Source organism: Phascolarctos cinereus, unplaced genomic scaffold (assembly GCF_003287225.1).
Source record: "Phascolarctos cinereus isolate Bilbo 61053 unplaced genomic scaffold, phaCin_HiC Scaffold_1;HRSCAF=81, whole genome shotgun sequence".
In the NCBI taxonomy this organism is placed as follows: Eukaryota; Metazoa; Chordata; class Mammalia; order Diprotodontia; family Phascolarctidae; genus Phascolarctos; species Phascolarctos cinereus.
Genome location: NW_027555514.1, coordinates 192,250,187 through 192,271,116, shown reverse-complemented (window position 1 = coordinate 192,271,116; position 20,930 = coordinate 192,250,187). Strand labels below are relative to the sequence as shown.

General features: G+C 36.9%; 1 protein-coding gene across 1 annotated transcript in view; it reads right to left on the bottom strand.

Moving 5' to 3' along the window:
- PARP11 (poly(ADP-ribose) polymerase family member 11) overlaps positions 1-20,930 on the bottom strand; it is a 68,318-nt gene that overhangs the window by 1,992 nt on the left and 45,396 nt on the right. The window lies entirely within an intron of this gene.

Here is a 20,930-nt window from a genome sequence, read left to right as displayed (position 1 = left end):
GTTCATACGAATCCTCCCAGGTTTTTCTGAATCTATTTCTTTTGTTTTTTCTTATGTGCAATTCATATAACATAATTTGTTCAGCCATTCCCTGATTCATGGTCACCTACTTTGTTCTCAATTTTTTTGACACAATAAAGAGTGCTGTTTTAACTGTTTTTGTACATAAAGCTCCTCTTCCTCTTTCTTTGATCTCTTTGGGAGAATAAGGTTAGAAGCGGTATCTGCTAGGTCAGAGAATATATATACAATTTAGAGACTTTTAGGGGTATATTGCCAAATTGATTCCAAGGAAATTTCACTTCATAACTCCACCAATAATGTATTGGGGTGCCTATCTCTGTCAATTCTATTAAGTAATTATAACCTTCTTTTTTGTTATTATCTTAGTTAATCAGGTGGATATTAAATGGAACAGGGCAGCTAAGTGGCACCATAGTGCATCGAGTGCCAGGCCTGGAGTCAGGAAGATTCACCCTCTCGAACGCAAATCTAGCTTCAGAAACTTACTAGCTGTGTTACCCTGGACAAGTCACCTAACCCTGTTTGCCTCAGTTTCCTCATTTGTAAAATGAGCTGGAGAAGGAAATGGCAAATCACTATAGTATCTCTGCCAAGAAAACTCCAAAATGGATCATGAAGACTCAGATATGACTAAAAATGACTAAAACAGAGGAGGGGGTGGAGCTAAGATGGTGGAGTAAAGGCAGGAACTCACCTGAGCTCTTCCCCCAAACCCTCCCAATAACTTTTAAAAACAACTCTAAACAAATTCTAGAGCAGCAGAACCCACAAAAAGATAGAGTGAAACAAATTTGTAGCCCAAGACAACTTGGAAGGTCAGCAAGAAAAATCTGTTGCTCCAGAATGAGAGTCCAGGCTGCACCAGCACAGACCAGGTCCCAGAAAACCCAGAGCAGGCCTCAGGGAACTGAATCACTGGCAGCAGTGGTAGTTTCCAAGACTCCTTAGCCCACAAACACTAAAGACAATTTAGAAGGTCAGTAGGAAATGTCTGCCAGAGCTGGGTGAGAGAGAAGCACAGTTCTGCCCTGGCCACAACATAGCCCTGGCCTCAGCAAACCAGGAGCAGGCCTTGGAAGTGACAGAATCAGCAGTGGTAGTGGTACTGGAAGTGACTGCTTCTGGAGCTCTCAGCCCACAGATGGTAAGAGGATTGAACAACTGGTCAGAAGGAGATTACAGGGGTCTTTTGGCTAGCACTGAGGCAGTACTCTGTTGCTTTGCCCATACTCAGATCCAAGTCACATTTCTGGGTGGCAGTCCTAGGGAAAGGAGGAGCACTAGCATACCAGAGCTTTCAGCCACATTGGAGCAGGACTCTCCTCATAGTTCCAGGGCAAAGAGTGCTTGTGGTCACTCACAGACCAAAGCACAGGCCAGGAAAAAAGTAAACACACCTCTCCTTAGATCATACCACCTTGGAAGAACTGAAAACCCACAGGTTCCTAGAAGTATCTCTGAAAACAGCTGCACAAAACCCCTGAAGCTTAAAACAGTTCACCCTCCACACTGGAAGCAGAGCCTTACCTTAACAAAGAGTTAAAAAGTCAAGTAATAGGCTGGGAAAATGAGCAAACAATGGAAAAAAACTCTGACTATAGAAACTTGCTATGGTGACAAGGAAGATCAAAACATACACTCAGAAGCAGAAAACAAAGTCAAAGCTCCAAAGCCTCCAAGAAAAATAGGAATTGGTCTCAAGCCATGGAAGAGCTCAAAAAGGATTTTGAAAATCAAGTAAGAGAAGTAGATGAAAATGACTAAACAAATTGAATGGAAAGTCAGAACTGCTTTAATTTGCATTTCTCTTATTAGTGATTTGAATTTTTTCTCATATGATTAGTGGTTTGTATTTTTCACATGGTTGTTAAAAGCTTGTGTTTCTTCTTTTGAGAGCTGCCTGTTCATTGCATATGACCATTTGATATCTATTGAGAAATGGCTCTTTTTTTCTTATACATTTGTAATCCCCTTTATAGCTTGGATATCAGATATTTGACAGATATATTTAATGTAAAAATTTTTTCCTAGTCAGCTATCTTCATTTCATTTTAACTGCATTATATTATTTGTGCAAAAATATGTCAATTTTATGTAATTAAAATTCTCCATTTTATCTCTTGTGAGCCTTCCTTTGGTCTGGAACTCTTCTATCTGTAGTTGTGAAAAGTATTTCTTTCTTTGCTCCTCTAATTTGCTCAACAGCATTGAATAATAAAATGTCATTATATCAATTGGTTTTTAAAATTCTTACTTTACTATCTAAATAGACAACATTAGTACCCAAACAGTACTGAATTAGACACTGAATTAATTGAAAAATTAGCTAAATATTTTAATTACCAGCATTTAATATACTAAGTAGAACACTGACTCTGGCTTCTTCCCTTAGCACTATACTGAAACTGCTCAACAATGATCTTATCATCACATTCAGTGGCTTTTACTCAGACTTCCTATTTGACACCTTTGAAGCATTTCAAATTGGATAATTTCATATTGATTCAATTTTTATATGCTTTTGTCCCCTAGCTTTCATTACACTGACCCTTTCTGATTCTTCTCTTAGCTCTATGACTTGTTATTCTGCTATTCTTGTTATTCTTTATCTTCCTCCCACATTGTTGAAGCATCAGCACCTGTTTTATATAGGCTGGTCTGGACCTTTAAGGAAGAAGTGGGAAGGGAAAGTCCTTTGAGTGGCTTCCTTACCACAAGCTACATTAAAGGCCCACAGCAGACCCAGAAGTCAGAGGTTTTACAAGAGTACCTACTCCCTTGTAGAAAATGCTTCCTTGACTTACCACCTACAGTGGCCCAATGCTATGATTATGGAGAGTAAAATTTTATCTGTCAAAATCTTATTTAAAGTTTTTTCTTTTTGGTTAGTTTACATCAGGGATGGGGAACCTGCAGCCCTGCCCCTGGTTTATACATATATTTTTTTTATTCTGAACTGAAACTCCAAAAAAGAACATTTCTTTACATTCATCTGAACACACACAAAAAAAAGAATCTTTATAAAACTATAAATCTCTATTTCATATTACTTGTTCTTATAAAAAGTACATTATAAATTCTACATATTACTTTCAAAACTATTGTTTGTCTGTGATGCCTTCTGAAATTCCTTCTATTCCTTTCTGTGCATTTTTTTGAATGTCTTTGGTTTTTGTTTCTTTTAAATTTTCACATTAGTCATGTTCTAAGGAAGAATTAGCAGCAATAGAAGAAACCACAAGAAAGAGGAAACAAAACAAAACAGAAGAAAAAAAAAAGAACAAATAGTATGCTTCAATCTGCATTCAAACTCCATAATTCTTTGTTTGCATGTGGATAGCATTTTCCATCATGAGACTTTTGGAGATGTCTTAGATCCTTGCATTGCTGCGAAGAGCTAAGTCTATCAAATTAGTCATCACACAATGTGGTAGTTACTATGTACAGCATTCTCCTGGCACTTCTCACTTCACTCAGCATCAGTCCATAAAAGTTTTTCCAGGTTTTTCTGAAGTCTACTTGCTTATCATTTCTTATAGCACAATAGTATTCCATTACATTCATATACCACAACTTGTTCAGCCACTCCCCAATTGATGGGCATTCCCTAAATGTCCAATTCTTTGCCACAACATAAAGAGCTGCTGTAAATATTTTTGGACATATGGATCCTTTTCCCATTTTAATAATCTCTTTGGGATACAGTCCTAAAAGTGCTATTGCTGGGTCAAAGGGTATGCACATTTTTATAGTCCTTTAGGCATAGTTCCAAATTGCTTTCCAAAATGGTTGGATCATTTCACAACTCCACCAACAATGCATTAATGTTTCAATTTTCCCACATCTTCTTCAACATTTATCATTTTCCTGCTTTGTCATGTTGGCCAATCTGATACGTGTGATGTGGTACCTCGGAGTTGTTTTGATTTGCATTTTCCTAATCAGTAGTGATTTAGAGCATTTTTTCATATGACTACAGATGACTTTAATTTCTTCATCTGAGAACTGCCTATTCATATCCTTTGACCATTTATCACTGGGGAATGACTCGTTTTCTTATAAATTTGACTTAGATCTCTATATATTTTAGAAATGAGGCCCTTATCAGAGACACTGGTTGTAAAAATTCTTTCCTAGTTTTCTGCTTCCTTCCTAATCTTGCTTGCATTGGCTTTGTTTGTGCAAAATCTTTTCAATTTAATGTAATCAAAATTATACATTTTGCATTTCATAATGATGTCTATCTCCTGTTTGGTCATGAATTCTTCCATTCTCCATAAATCTGCCAGGTAAACTATTCCTTGCTCTCCCAGTTTAGTTATAGTATCAGCCTTTATATTTAAAGCATGGACCCATTTTGACTTTATTTTGGTATATGGTATGAGAATTTGGTCTATGCCTAGCTTCTGCCATATTCTTTTCCACTTTTTCCCAGCAGTTTTTGTCAAATAGTGAGTTTTTATACCAGAAGTTGGGGTCTTTGAGTTTATCAAATAGTAGATTACTGTAGTCATTTACTATTGTGTCTTGCACACCTAACTAATTCCACTGATCCACCACTCTGTTTCTTACCAGTACCAAGCAGTTTTGATGATTGCTGCTTTATAATATAATTTAAGATCTGGAACAGCTAGGCCACCTTCCCCTGCATGTCTTTTCATTAGTTTCCTTGATATTCTGGACCTTTTGTTCTTCCAAATGAATCTTGTTATTATTTTTTCTAACTCTATAAAATAATATTTTGGTAGTTTGACTGGTATGGCACTGAATAAGTAAATTAGCTTAGGCAGAATTGTCATTTTTATTATATTAGCTCAGCCTACCCATGAGCAATTGATGTTTTTCCAATTATTTAGATCTGGCTTTATTTTTGTGAAAAGTGTTTTGTAATTGTGTTCATAGAGTTCCTGGGTTTGTTTTGGGAGGTAGACTCCTAAATATTTTATAATGTCTACAGCAACTTTAAATGGAAGTTCTCTTTCTATCTCTTGCTGTTGGGCTTTGTTGGTAATGTATAGAAATGCTGATTATTTATGTGGGTTTATTTTATAGCCTGCAACTTGGCTAAAATTGTTTATTATTTCAAGTAGTTTTTTACTTGATTCTCCAGGATCCTCTAAGTATATCATCATATCATCTGCAAAGAGTGATAGCTTAGTTTCTTCTCTGCCTATTCTAATATCTTCAATTTCATTTTCTTCTCTTATTGCTAAAACTAATATTTCCAGTACCATATTGAACAACAGTGGTGATAATGGACATCTTTGTTTCACCCCTGGTCTTACTGGAAATGCTTCTAGCTTATCCCCATCACATATAATGCTTGCTGAAGGTTTTAAGTAGATGCTGTTATTATTTTAAGGAAGACTCCATTTATTCCTATGCTCTCTAGTATTTTTTATATGAATGGGTGTTGTATTTTGTCAAAAGCTTTTTCTGCATCTATTGAGATGATCATGTGGTTTCTGTTAGTTTTGGTGTGGTTATAATCAATTATGCTGATAGTTTTCCTAATATTGAATAAGCCCTGCATTCCTGATATAAATCCTACCTCGTTATAGTGTATTATTCTTGTGATAAGTTGCTGTAATCTATTTGCTATTATTTTATTTAAAATTTTTGCATCTGGGGGGGCAAAGCCAAGATGGCAGAACAAAAGCAGTGACTTGCTTGAGTTCTCCCCCAAACACCTCCAAATACCTATAAAAAAACAGCTCTAAATACATTTTAAAGCAGCAGAACCCACAAAAAGACAAAGTGAAACAAATTTCCAGTCCAAGAAAACCTGGATGGTTGATCAGAAAGGTATATTGCACTAGGCAGGAGAGGAGCACAGTTTGGTGTGGGCACACAGGCCCTAGCAAACCTGGAGCAGACCTCAGAGAACTGAATTGCAGGCAACTGTGGCAGACTCCAGACCTCTCAACCCATGAAGGGCAAAGACAACTTAGAAGGTCAGTGGGAAAAATCTTTTTCTGTGGTGAAAGAGAAGCTAGGTCTCAGTCCCATTCCCCAAACAAGCATGGCCCCAGGGCAGTGGCTGCTTCCTGAGCTTCTGGCCCACAAACTGAGGGGGAATCCAGTGGCTGATCAGAGGGGGATTGAAGGGAGGCCTCTGCTGGTTCAGGATTCTCTTGCTTTGCCCATGCTTGGATCTGGGTCACAGTTCTGGATGGTGGTCCTGTGGTGAGGAGGAGCACTGGTGTGGGTGGAGCTTGTAGTGGCTGTGCAGAGAAAATCCTCACAGTTCCAAGACAGAAAAGAGAGCTTGTGGTCACTTATAGACCAGAGCACAGGCCAGGAAAGGAGTAAACACCTCGCCCTTTATCATACCACCTTGGAAGAACTGAAAATTTACAGGTCCCTAGAAGTATCTCTGAAAACAGCTGCACAAAACCCTTGAAGCTTGGGACAGTACATTCTCCATACTGGAAGCAGACCTCTACCTTAATAAAGGTTTATAACTCAAGTAATTGGCTGGGATCATGAGCAAACCTTGCAAGAAGTGTCAAACCATGGAATCTTTTTTTGATAACAAAGAAGATCAAAACATACAACCAGAAGAAGACAACAAAGTAAAACCTCCTACATCCAAAGCCTGCAAGAAAAATATGAATCAGTCCCAGGCCTTAGAAGAGCTCAAAAGGGATTTTGAGAAGCAAGCAAAAGAAGTAGAGGAAAAACTGGGAAGAGAAATGAGAGTGATGAAAGAAAATCGGGAAAAACTAGTCAACACCTTGCTAAAGGAGACCCCCCCAAAAAATACTGAAGAAAATAACACCTTAAAAAATAGCCTAACCCAAATGGCAACAGAGGTCCATAAAGCCAATGAGGAGAAGAATGCCCTAAAAAGAAAAATTGGCCAAATGGAAAAGGAAATTCAAAAGCTTACTGAAGAAAATACTTCCTTAAAAATTAGAATAGCGCAATTAGAAGCTAGTGACTTCATGAGAAATCATGACACTGTAAAACAAATCCAAAAGAATGAAAAATTAGAAAACAATGTGAAATGTCTCATTGGAAAAACAACAGACCTGGAAAATAGGCCCAGGAGAGACAATTTAAAAATTATTGAACTATCTGAAAGCCATGATCAAAAAAAGAGCCTAGACATCATCTTTCAAGAAATTATCAAGGAAAACTGCCCTGATATTTGAACCAGAGGGCAAAATAGAAACTGAAAGAATCTACCTATCTCCTCCTGAAAGAGATCCCCAAAGGAAAATTCCTAGGAATAGTGTAGATGAATTCCAGAGTTCCCAGGTCAAGGAGAAAGTATTATAAGCAGCCAGAAAAAAAAATAATTCAAGTATTGTGGAAACACCATTAGGATAACACTAGATTTAGCAGCTTCTACATTAAGGGACCAGAGGGCATGGAATATAATATTCCAAAGGGCAAAGGAGAAAGGATTACAACAAAGAATCACCTACCCAGCAAAACTGAGCATAATCCTTCAGGGGAAAAAATGGTCATTTAGTGAAACAGAGGACTTTCAAGCATTCTTGATGAAAAAACCAGAGCTGAATAGAAATTTTGACTTTCAAATACAAGACTCAAGTGGAACATGAAAAGGCAACAAGAAAGAGAAATCATAAGACACTTTTTAAGGTTGGACTGTTTACATTCTTGCATGGAAAAATGACATTTATAACTCACAAGACCTTTGTCAGTATTAAGGTAATTGGGGGGAAAAATTTTATGTATGTATAGATATAGATAGATAGAGGGCACAAGATGAGTTGATGATGAAGGGGTCATATCTGGAGAATAAAATTAAGGGGAGAGAGGATTTACTGGGAGAAGGAAAATGGGAGAGGTGGAACAGGGTAAATTATCTCACAAAAAGAAAAGACAGAAAAGAAAAGGCTCTTACAGTAGGGAGGAAGCAGGGGAAGGTGAGAGGGAATGAGTGGATCTTATTCTCCTAGGATGTGGCTTAAGGAGGGAATAGCATACACACTCAATTGGGTATGGAAATCTGTCTTACCCTACAGGAAAACAGGGGGAGAAGGGGACAAGAGAGTGCAGGGAAATGATAGAGAGTAGGGCAGATTGGGAAAGGGGGTAATCAGAAGCAAACACTTCTGAGGAGGGACAGGGTCAAAAAAAGAACAGAATAAATGGGGGGGCAGAATAGGATTAAGGGAAATAGAGTTAGTTTTTCACAACATGACTACTATGGAAGTGTTTTGCATAACTGCACATGTATAACCTATATTGAGTTGCTTGGCTTGTCAGTGAGGGTGGGTGGAGAGGAGGAAGGGAGAAAATTTGGAATCCAAAGTTTTAAAAACACATGTTAAAAAAAAGGTTTTCACATGCAACTGGGAAATAAGAAATACAGGAAATTGGGTACAGAAATCTATCCTGCCCTACAGGAAAATAGAAGGGAAAGGGGATAAGAGAAGAGAGGGAGAGATAAAAGGGAGGGCAGACTAGGGGAAGGGATATTCAGAATGCATGCCATCTTGTGGTGAGGGAAGGGGTGAGTTGGGGTGAAAATTTGGAATTCAAAATCTTGTGGAAGTGAATGTTGAAAACTAAAAATAAATAAAATTTTCAAAAAATAGAAAAAAAATAAACTGGTCTTAACCTTAAAAAAATCTTTTTTGCATCTATATTCATTAGGGAAATTGGTCTATAATTTTCTTTCTCTCTGTTTTGACCCTTCCTGGTGTGGGTATCAGCACTATATTTGTATCATAAAAAGAATTTGGTAAGGATCCTTCTTCACTTATTTTCCCAAATAGTCTATATAGTATTGGAATTAATTGTTCTTTAAATGTTTGATAGAATTTGCTTGTAAATCCATCTGGCCCTGGAGATTTTTTCCTAGGGAGTTCATCAATGGCTTGTTCAATTTCTTTTTCTGAGATGGGGTTATTTAAGTATTTTACTTCCTCTCTTGTTAATATGGACAATTTATATTTTTGTAAATATTTATCTACTGCACTAAGATTGTCAAATTTATTGACATACAATTGGGCAAAATAGTTCCTAATTATTGTTTTAATTTCCTCTTCCTTGGTGATGGATTCACTCTTTTCATTTTTGGTACTGGTAATTTGGTTTTCTTCTTTTATTAAAAGTAAATTAACCAAAGGTTTATCTATTTTATTGGCTTTTTCATAAAACCAGATCTTAGTTTCATTTATTAGTTCAATAGTTTTCTTAATTTCTATTTTGGTTTTCAGTATTTCAAATTTGTTGTTTAATTGAGAATTTTAATTTATTCTTTTTTTCTAGTTTTTTTAATTGTATGCCCAATTCATTGATCTCTTCTTTTTCTATTTTATTCATGTAAGCATTTAGAAATACAAAACTTCCCCTAAGAACTGCTTTCACTGCACACCATAAATTTTGGTATGTTGTCTCATTATTGTCATTCTCTCTTGAATGAAGTTATTGATTGTTTCTATGATTTGTCATTTGACCCAATGATTTTTTAGACTTAGATTATTTAGTTTCCAATTATTTTTTAGTCTATCTTTCTATGGCCCTTTATCACATATAATTTTTATTGCATCATGATCTGAAAAGGATGCATTTAATATTTATGCCTTTCTTCACTGGATTGTGAGGTTTTTATGCCCTAGTACATGGTCAATTTAGAAAAAAGTACATTCCTTTCTAACCCTATTCAGTTTGCTCCAGAGGTCTATCATACCTAACTTTTCTAATATTCTATTCACCTCCTTAACTTCTTTCTTGTTTATTTTGTGGTTAGATTTATTTAGTTCAGAGAGGAGGAGGTTGAGGTCCCCCACTAGTATAGTTTTGCTGTCTATTTTTTCCTGTAACTCCCTGAACTTCTCCTCTAAGAATGTGGATGCTATACCACTTGGTGCATATATGTTTAGTAATGATATTACTTCATTGTCTATGGTGCCTTTTAGCAAGACGTAGTTTCCTTCCTTATCTCTTTTGATAAGATCTATTTTTGCTATTTTATATTTTATCTATATATTTATATATCTTATCTATTTTATAGTGTTCAGTCAGCACATATTTAAGGAGAAGCTGAGGCAGTACTAATCCCACCCCCTCATGATTGCATGATCCAATCAAAATATCTTTACCTTTATATGGAAGATACTTGCTCCTGTCTATAAAATCAGTGCTTGGTTTGAATCTTAGATTGGCCCAAAGGCTTTCTTGGTGTATGAATAAAGTCTTTTTTAACTTTCAAAAAAAAATTATGCCTTGAAAACAAAGGACTGGCTAATGGATCTGGTAGTATCAGGAGAAAAGGGGATTGCTAATGCAGTTGGGCAGGATAAAAGAGTGGATGGAATGCTTAATATGAAGTCAATATGACCTGGGTTCCAATTCCTCCTAAGACAGTAACTATATGACCCTGGGCCAATCACTGAACCTCTCAGTCACAGCTTTTTAATCTATAAAATGAGGAACTGACTCTTAAGTTTTCTTCCAACTCTAGATAAAGTATGGTCTCTAAAGTTTTCTCTGGAGAACAAATTAAGTGTGTGTGTGTATGTGTGTGTGTGTGTGTGTGTGTGTGTGTGTGTATGTGTGTGTACATCTATATGTACATATATATATGGAAGAATATATATGTGGAAAAGAAGAAATTTGCATGATAATTTTGTTGTTTATTTGAAAGAAATAGCAAGTTGTGCATAGTAGATTTGCAGTTTCATGTGCAATTATCTTTTTTTTTATTGCACTATGTCATGGAAATGCTTGTTTTATTCCATAAATTAAAGATAATTCTTTAAAATTGATAGTAATGTGGGACTTCCACTTCTGGGAGCCAAGATGGCAGAGTAAAAAGGTAGTCGCTCTCACTCTCCCCTATCAACCTCTGAAAACACAGAAAATATCACCCCAGAAAAAAAACCTGGAACAGCCGAACTAGAAGAAAGATGGGGAGCAACAGTGCAGCAGCCCAGCAAATGGGTCTCCCAGTGCCTCAGTAAAAATAAGGGAGGCAGAACTACAAGGGGCCCCAGGCTGATAAGAACCCTGTGGCATTCATCTGAAAGGAGCTGAAGAAAGCAACCTAAAGTCTCCCTAACTTCCCAGCCTTGCTGATTCCAGCTCAACACCAGGTGAGCTGTCAGAGCCCTGCCACCTCCAATTGTCCACCAGGAAGAAATCCTGAATCCCAGGTGGTACAGGAGGAAAACACCAACACCTAGACCTCTGAGTGCCTCAGTGAGGGTGGGGGAATCAGTGGAAACCAGCTCAGAAAACCACCAGGTGCCTTGGCACTCTACTGCAAAGGAATCTCCCAGTGTATTAGCAGAAACAAGGGAGGCAGCACTGCAAGGGGGCCCAGGCAGATAAACACCCTGCACCACCCATCTAAAAGGAGCAGAAGAAAGCTAAAGGAAAGGAAAAGCAGGCAACCTAGAATTGCCTGAAAGTTCCAACCTTGCTGATTCCAACCTAACATGAGGTAAGCTGCCAGAACTCTACAGCCTCTAATTGCCGACATAAGAGGCCCCAGCACACAAAGCCAGTGACCAAGACCTAGGCTCCCAACACAAGAAGCTTGGGTCAGTGCTCTGTTTCCCAGCAGGAGAGCTCAATCTCTTTACAGGCCAGGGAATAAAGAAACACCATGAGTAAAAAGAAACATACCATAGATTCATATTATGAGAAGAGTGAAGATCAAGACAGAAATTCTGAAGAGGACAACATTGTCAACAAACCCGCATCTGCCACGGCAAAAGGGAATATGAACTGGTCTGAAGACCAAAAATCCTTCTTAGAAGAGCTCAAGAAGGATTTTAAAAGTCAAATGAGAGAGGCAGAAAAGTCTTTAAAAAATACAATTGGCCAACTGGAAAAAAAGTACACTGAAGAAAGCAAGTCCCTAAAAAACACAATTGGCCAATTGAAGAAGGAAGTACAAAAATTAGCAGAAGAAAACAATCTGTTAAAAACTAGAATTGGACAAATGGAAGCTAATCACTCTATGAGAGAGCAAGAATCAGTCAAACAGAAACAACAAAAAGTGAAAAAATAGATGAAAACGGAAAATACCTCATTGGTAAAACAACCAACCGGGAAAACTGATTCAGGAGAGACAATTTAAAAATTATTGCACTACCTGTAAGTCATGATGAAAAAAAAGCCTGGACAGTATGTTTCAGGAAATCATAAAGAAAAACTGCCCTGAAGTCCTAGAACCAGAAGGTTCTAACCATAGAAAGAATACACAGCTCACCACCTGAAAGAGATCCCAAATTGAAGATGCCAAGGAATATACTAGCAAAATTCCAAAATTACCAGATGAAAGAGAAGGTGCTGCAAGCAGCCAGTAAGAAACAATTTAAATATCATGGAACCACAGTAAGGAGTACACAGGACCTTGCAGCTTCCACATTAAAAGACTGCAGGGCGCGGAACATGATATTCTATAAGGCAAAGGAGCTTGGACTGCAGCCAAGAATCAACTACCCAGCAAAAATAAGCATGATTTTAGTTGTGTGACCCTGGGCAAGTCACTCAACCCCAATTACCCCCCCCCAAAAAAAACATGATTTTTCAAGGGAGGAGATGGATATTCAACAAAATAGGAGACTTCCAAACCTTCCTGATAAAAATACCAGAGCTCAACAAAAAATATGATCTTCAAGTACAAGATTCAAGAAAGACATAAAAAGGTAAATGGGACAGAAAGATACAATATGTTGTTAGTAAGGCAGACTGTTTACATACCTATAAGGGAAGATCACACTTGCAACTCTTGAGAACTGTATTGTTATTACACCATGTTAAGGGGAGTATACATAAAGGTGGTGGATATTAGTTGACTTTGATGTAATGATAAAAAAGAAAAGCTAATAAAGTGGGTTAAATTGATCCAACTAGTCTGATCTTAAAAAATTTACTGAGAAAGGAAGAGGCAGACAAGGGTAAATTACATTATGGGAAAAGACACAAAATCCTATTACAGCAGAGGGAAAGAAGAGGGGTGGTGAGCATTGTTTGAACCTTACTCTCATCAGATTTGGCTCAAGAAGAGAATAACACAATCAATTAGGTTTAGAAATCTAACTTGCCCTACAGGCAGTAGAAGGGAAAAGGGGAAAGAAAAGGGAGGGGGGAATAGAAGGAAGGGAACAAGCAGTAAGGGTAAAGGGGAAGAAATGGCAAAGGGATAATAGAAGGGAGGAGGGACTGAAGGTGGTGGTCAAAAGCAAAACACTAGTGAGGGGGGGAAAGGAGAAAGGAGAAAGAAAAGTATAAACAGGGGGGGAAAGGATGGAGAAAAAGACACAGATAGTAATCATAACTGTTAATATGAATGAGATGAACTCTCCCATAAAATAGAAGTGGGTAGCAGAATGGATTAAAAACCATAATCCTACAATATGTTGTTTACAGGAAACACATTTGAAAAAGAGTGACACATACAGGGTAAAGGTAAAAGGCTGGAGCAGAATATATTATGCTTCAGCTGAAGTAAAAAAGCAGGGGTAGCAATCCTGATCTCAGACAAAGCAAGAGCAAAAATAGATCTAATCAAAAGAGATAAGGAAGGAAACTACATCCTGCTAAAAGGCACCATAGACAATGAAGTAATATCATTACTAAACATATATGCACCAAATGGTATAGCATCCAAATTCTTAGAGGAGAAGTTCAGGGAGTTACAGGAAGAAATAGACAGCAAACTATACTAGTGGGGGACCTGAACCTCCCCTCTCACTAGATAAGTCTAACCACAAAATAAACAAGAAAGAAGTTAAGGAGGTGAATAGAACATTAGAAAAGTTAGGTATGATAGACCTCTGGAGAAAACTGAATGGGGATAGAAAGGAATATACTTTTTTCTACACTGACCATGTACTAGGGCATAAAAACCTCACAATCCAATGCAGAAAGGCAGAAATATTAAATGCATCCTTTTCAGATCATGATGCAATAAAAATTATATGTAATAAAGGGCCATGGAAAGATAGACTAAAAAATAATTGGAAACTAAATAATCTAATCCTAAAAAATGATTGGGTCAAACAACAAATCATAGAAACAATCAATAATTTCATTCAAGAGAATGACAATAATGAGACAACATACCAAAACTTATGGGATGCAGCGAAAGCAGTTCTTAGGGGAAGTTTTATATCTCTAAATGCTTACATAAATAAAATAGAAAAAGGAGATTAATGAATTGGGCATACAACTAAAAAAACTAGAAAAAGAACAAATTAAAAATCCTCAACTAAACACCAAATTAGAAATATTGAAAACCAAAGGAAAAATTAATAAAATTGAAATTAAGAAAACTATTGAACTAATAAATAAAACTAAGAGCTGGTTTTATGAAAAAAACAATAAAATAGATAAACCTTTGGTTAATTTAATTAAAAAAAGAAAGAGAAAAACCAAATTACTAGTATCAAGAATGAAAAGGTGAAGCTACCACCAAGGAAGAGGAAATTAAAACAATAATTAGGAATTATTTTGCCCAACTATATGCCAACAAATTTGACAATCTTAGTGAAATGGATACATATTTACAAAAATATAAATTGCCCAGATTAACGAAGAGGAAGTAAAATACTTAAATAACCCCATCTCAGAAAAAGAAATTGAACAAGCCATTGATGAACTCCCTAGGAAAAAATCTCCAGGGCCAGATGGATTTACATGCAATTCTATCAAACATTTAAAGAACAATTAATTCCAATACTATATAGACTATTTGGGAAAATAGGTGAAGAAGGAGTCTTACCAAATTCTTTTTATGATACAAATATGGTGTTGATACCTAAACCAGGAAGAGTCAAAGAGAAAGAAAATTATAGACCAATTTCTCTAATGAATATAGATGCAAAAATTTTAAACAAAATACTAGCAAATAGATTGCAGCAACTTATCACAAGAATAATACACTATGACCAGGTAGGATTTATACCAGGAATGCAGGGTTGGTTCAATATTAGGAAAACTATCAGCATCATTGAGCATATCAACACAAAACCAACAGAAACCACATGATCATCTCAATAGATGCAGAAAAAGCTTTTGATAAAATACAACACCCATTCCTATTAAAAACACTAGAAAGCATAGGTATAAATGGAGTCTTCCTTAAAATAATAAATAGCATTATCTAAAACCTTCAGCAAGCATTATATGTAATGGGGACAGGCTAGAAGCATTTCCAATAAGATCGGGGTGAAACAAGGATGTCCATTATCACCACTGTTATTCAATATTGTACTGGAAACCTTAGCTTTAGCAATAAGAGAAGAAAAGAAATTGAAGGCATTAGAATAGGCAAAGAAGAAACAAAGCTATCACTCTTTGCAGATGACATGATGATATACTTAGAGAATCCTAGAGAATCAAGTAAAAAACTACTTGAAATAATAAAGCAAAGTTGCAGGCTATAAAATAAACCCACATAAATCATCAGCATTTCTATATATTACCAACAAAGCCCAACAGCAAGAGATAGAAAGAGAAATCCCATTTAAACTTACTGTAGACATTATAAAATATTTAGGAGTCTACCTCCAAACAAACCCAGGAACTCTATGAACACAATTACAAAACACTTTTCACACAAATAAAATCAGATCTAAATAATTGGAAAAACATCAGTTGCTCATGGGTAGGCCGAGCTAATATAATAAAAATGACAATCCTACCTAAGCTAATTTACTTATTCAGTGCCATACCAATCAAACTACCAAAAAATTATTTTATAGAGTTAGAAAAAATAATAACAAGATTCATTTGGAAAACAAAAGGTCCAGAATATCAAAGGAACTAATGAAAAGAAATGCAGGGGAAGGTGGCCTAGCAATTCCAGATCTTAAATTGTATTATAAAGCAGCAATCATCAAAACTGCTTGGTACTGGCTAAGAAATAGGGAGGTGGATCAGTGGAATAGGTTAAATATGCAAGACACAGTAGTCATGTACTATTGATAAACCCAAAGACCCCAGCTTCTGGGATAAGAACCCACTCTTTGAAAAAAACTGCTGGGAAAACTGGAAAAGAGTATGGCAGAAACTAGGCATAGACCCAAATCTCACATCATATACCAAAATACAGTCAAAATGGGTTCATGACTTAGATATAAAGGCTGATACCATATAAACTGGGAGAACAAGGAATAGTTTACCTATCAGATCTATGGAGAACAGAAGAATTCATGGCCAAACAGGAGATTGAGAACATTACGAAAAACAAAATGGATAATTTTGATTACATTAAATTGAAAAGTTTTTGCACAAACAAAGCCAATGCAACTAAGATTAGAAGGAAGGTAGAAAATTGGGAAAGAATTTTTACAACCAGTCTCTCTGATAAAGGCCTCATTTCTAAAATATATAGAGAATTAAGACAAATTTATAAGAACACAAGCCATTCCCCAATTGATAAATGGTCAAAGGATATGAACAGACAGTTCTCAGATGAAGAAATTAAAGCCATCTATAGTCATATGAAAAAATGCTCTAAATCATTATTGATTAGAGAAATTCAAATCAAAACAACTCTGAGGTACCACATCACACCTATCAGATTGGCCAACATGACAAAACAGGAAAATGATAAATGTTGGAGAAGATGTGGGAAAACTGGAACACTAATACATTGTTGGTGGAGTTGTGAAATGATCCAACCATTTTGGAGAACAATTTGGAACTATGCCCAAAGGGCTACAAAAATGTGCATACCCTTTGATCCAGCAATAGCACTTCTAGGGCTATATCCCAAAGGGAAAAGGACCCACATGTACAAAAATATTCATAGCAGCTCTTTTTGTGGTGGCAAAGAATTGGAAATTGAGAGGATGCCCATCAATTGGGGAATGGCTGAGCAAGTTGTGGTATATGAATGTAATGGAATACTATTGTGCTATAAGAAATGATGAACAGGCTGACTTCAGAAAAACCTGGAAAGACTTATATGGTCTGATGCTGAGTGAAGTGAGCAGAACCAAGAGGACTTTGTACACAATAACAGCCACGTTGTGATGACTAATATTGTTAAACTGAACCCTTCTCAGCATTACAAGGATCTAAGACATCTCCAGAGGCCTCGGATGGAAAATGCTGTCCACATCCAAAGAAAGAACTATGGAAGTCGAATTGCTATCACTTTTTTTACCTTCTGTTGAGTTTTGTTTCATCTTTCTGATGGTTCCTCCTATTGGTTTTAATTTTTACTTACAACTTCACTAATGTGAAAAGTTTAATAGGATGTAAATGTAAAGCCTATATCAGATTGTGTGCCGTCTTGGGGAGGGTGGGGGGAGGAAGGGGGAGAAAAATTTTAAACTCAAAAGCATACAGAAGTGATTGTTAATAAATAAAAATAAATTTAAAAAAATCTCAAAATAAATAAATAAAATTGGGGGGGGTGTAAGGAAAATAAGAGGAGGTGTGATGATGAATGGGAATTAGAGCAGGGGGTAAGAAATCTTCAGTTTATCCTATTACTACTCCCACCCCACCCCTTATGTTACTTCCTGGGGAGTGATTTCCTCTATGGGAAGGAAAGAGAATAGACTCACTTTTACCTTGAAGGGACTTGGGAAGTTTCAGGAAAAATTTTAACAAGTTAAAGAATCCTTAGAACAATGGCTAATGAGGGCATTGTCTAATCATGGCAATTGATAGCTTTTGTCAGTTTCATAGTTCCTTTGTTTGGGAGAGCTTACAGAGTATTTGTTCTAACAAAATCAAGAAAGAATGGAAGAATCAATGGGAAGCTCCACAAAGATATTATCCTTTGTTGTTATTTCAAGTATAAAATGATGAGTTCTGCATATTTGGTCCCATAAAGATAAATTACCTCTATAGTCAGTCTCCTAAAGGAGGACAGCCAGGGATGAAGTGAAATTTATGAAATAGAAGGATTTAGTAGACTCCCTACCATTAACTCCCATTATAACCAAAGAGCTGTGGGTACAGTTAGATACTGTCTTTAGGGGAGAATCCTACCTGATGATGTCAGAATTTAGCTATGGTCCTTTCCTACTACATCACCATAAAAGCTTAAGCAGATCAACTGGTGAAGTTTGGTGCAGGTCCAAAAGTCATTGGGGCAAATAGGACTATCCCTACTTATAGGCACTCCTGGGATTATGGGAGAAGATATGTTGCTTATCAGTATGTTAGATGAATAGAGTGAGATGATGCTCTTTCCCATAAGGTTCTTTGGGTCTGACTTTTAAAACATGGGATGAACAAGATGTTTGATGGTCAGTCTATGTGATGAAGTTGGAATGCAGGAGAGTATGTTCAGGTGTGAAAGAATTCATTTAGACATTCTCTTAGCCAGCAGGAGCTTTACTGACACTAAAGCAAAGAACCTGTACTGTATCAACAAGGCTAAGTAAGGCAACAGGTATCTGAGGGAGCTGAGCTTATATAGCAAAATTCTGGCAGAAAATCATACAGATATTCTGGATGAGGATGTAATTTTATGGCGGTTCAAGATAAAGAGGAATTTTATGGTATAGGATAAGAAGGACAGGATAAGGAGGAATTTTATGGTGTTTCAAGATAAGGAGGAAAGGGACTTTAGGATGCTCTCATGTTACAGAATGAACCGCTTTCAGAAGGGGCCTCACAAAGTACTAGAAAAGTAACCTTTAATATTCTCCTTAACCCACAGGGTACCATATGCTGTAACCACATCATATAGAGGTGTTAATAAACTGTATAAGGACATCTAGGACTAGGGCAGTAAGGGCCCTTACATTAGGATCAAAATCTAGGATATCACTGAAGGTCTCTACCATATCTGGTATTGTCCCAATAACCATCTGGTTATTCCTCCACCCTTCCTGGTCACATGAAGTTTCCCAGGTCTTTGTATAAAGATTTAAGGGACAGTTGAAATTAATCCTCCTTCCCACCCCCCCCCCCAAGGGCTGTTTTCCCCAAGGCTTGAGCTATTGTAACTTGGAGGAGGTAGGGAGGGGCCTAAGTCACTGTGGGAATATCAACACTATAAGGAAGTGCTATATACTGACGGCCACATTACTGTTAATACCAGGGGACACTAAACAACTCCAAAGGAATATTCTAATTTTTACTGGGAGTACTGGAAAGAAGACCACCAGGGGAAAGAGCACCATTACTTAGGTGAAAGGAAGTGGAGTAGAAGACCCTTTTTTGAGCCTCATTTGTGGTGGCTAATCAGAGGAAGTATATTATGGACATGGATATTATGAGCTCTTGGGAGTCACCATATTTCACTGCAGAATTATCTCAGGTTTTCTGCAAAAAAAAAAATGGAGTGTGACCATTATTTGAAGCTTTTACAAAATTGTATGCTGGTATTACTTGTCTTTTAGTTTCTGCCAATCTTGCACCAACTTTTCACTCACTGAAAATTTTTTCCACAGCTGTGTTTCCATGCTGTTCAACAAATGCAATTACTTTTCACCTTGAAGCCCACAGAACAGTTTTTATATTTACTCACAATTAGAAAGAAATGCACCATATGTTAATGTATCACTGACAGACAAATTGTACAGCTAGTGCAGGAAGATGTAAGTCTTACCGTGTCACATGATTTACTCATGGAAACTCCCCTTACACCTTTGGCTCTTCACTGGCTTGAGTGACAATACCATTAATACTGCAGCACTCTAAACAAACCATGCAAGTCAGCTTTGAGAAATACATTGACAATGCTCATGTGTTGAAAATTCTAGACTCACAATGCACAAGAGATAAATTCACAAATGCAACTGGTGAATACGTTGATGCTCTGTTTACCTTTTAAGTGGCGTGATGAACAGAATTATACAATGCGACGACTACACAATGAAAGGTTATAAAGCAGTTTTTGGACTGAGAAAAAAACAGGGTGTGATGATGATGTGGGGGCAACGATTATGTGGTGAAATACAGTACCTTGCAAGGATGCTTATAGCAGTTCTATTCAGGTTGTTGTTGCTGTTATTCAGTCATTTTCTAGTTGTGTCAAACTCTTTGTGACCTTGTTTAGGTTTTGTTGTTGTTGTTGTTGTTTTATTTGTTTGTTTTTATTTTTGTTTTCGTCAAAGACACTGGAGCAGTTTGCCATTTTTCCATCTAGTTTTACAGATGAGGAACTGAGGAAAACAGGTTTAAGTAACTCGCCCAGGGTTACATAGCTAGTAAGTGTCTGAGGCCAGATTTGAACTCAGGGAGATGAGTCTTCCTGATTTCAGGCCTGCCACTTTATCTATTGTGCCACCTAGCTGCTCATTCATGTTGTTGGGGGTAGGGCTAAATGGAAGCCCATGGAATTGCCTGAACCATCTAGTACAGTTAATAAAACAATATCCAGTTTCAGAAACTGTGAAAGAACCCTAATAATGGAGATGAAGAGCCTGGAATACTTCACTATATAAATTCCTCAGACTGCACCCGGTAATTTACAGTAGATCATTAGGAACTAAACAAAGTTGTTGCACCAATTGCTGTAGTTTTTTTTTTACATTTTCAGAATAGTGGACCAGGCAATTCAGGATCTGAGCAAATGACATGTGATTATTAATTGTTGATCTGCATCCAGACTCCATAGTTATTTCTGTGGGTGTGGATAGCATTATTCTCATGAGTCTTTTAGAACTGTCTTGGATCAATGTATTACTTGAGAAGAGCTAAATCTATCGTAGTTGATCATCTCACAATGTTGCTGTTACTGTGTACAATATTCTCTTGGTTCTGCTCACTTCACTCAGCATTAGTTCGCATAAGTCTTTCCAGGTTTTTCTGAAATATGCCTGCTCATCATTTCTCATAGCACAATAATATTCCATTACATTCATATCCCACAACTTATTCAGTCATTCCCCAATTGATGGGCATCCTATGAATGTCCAATTTTATGCCACCACAAAAAGAGCTGCTTTAAATATTTTTGTACATGTGGATTCTTTTCCCTTTTTCATGACCTCTTTTGG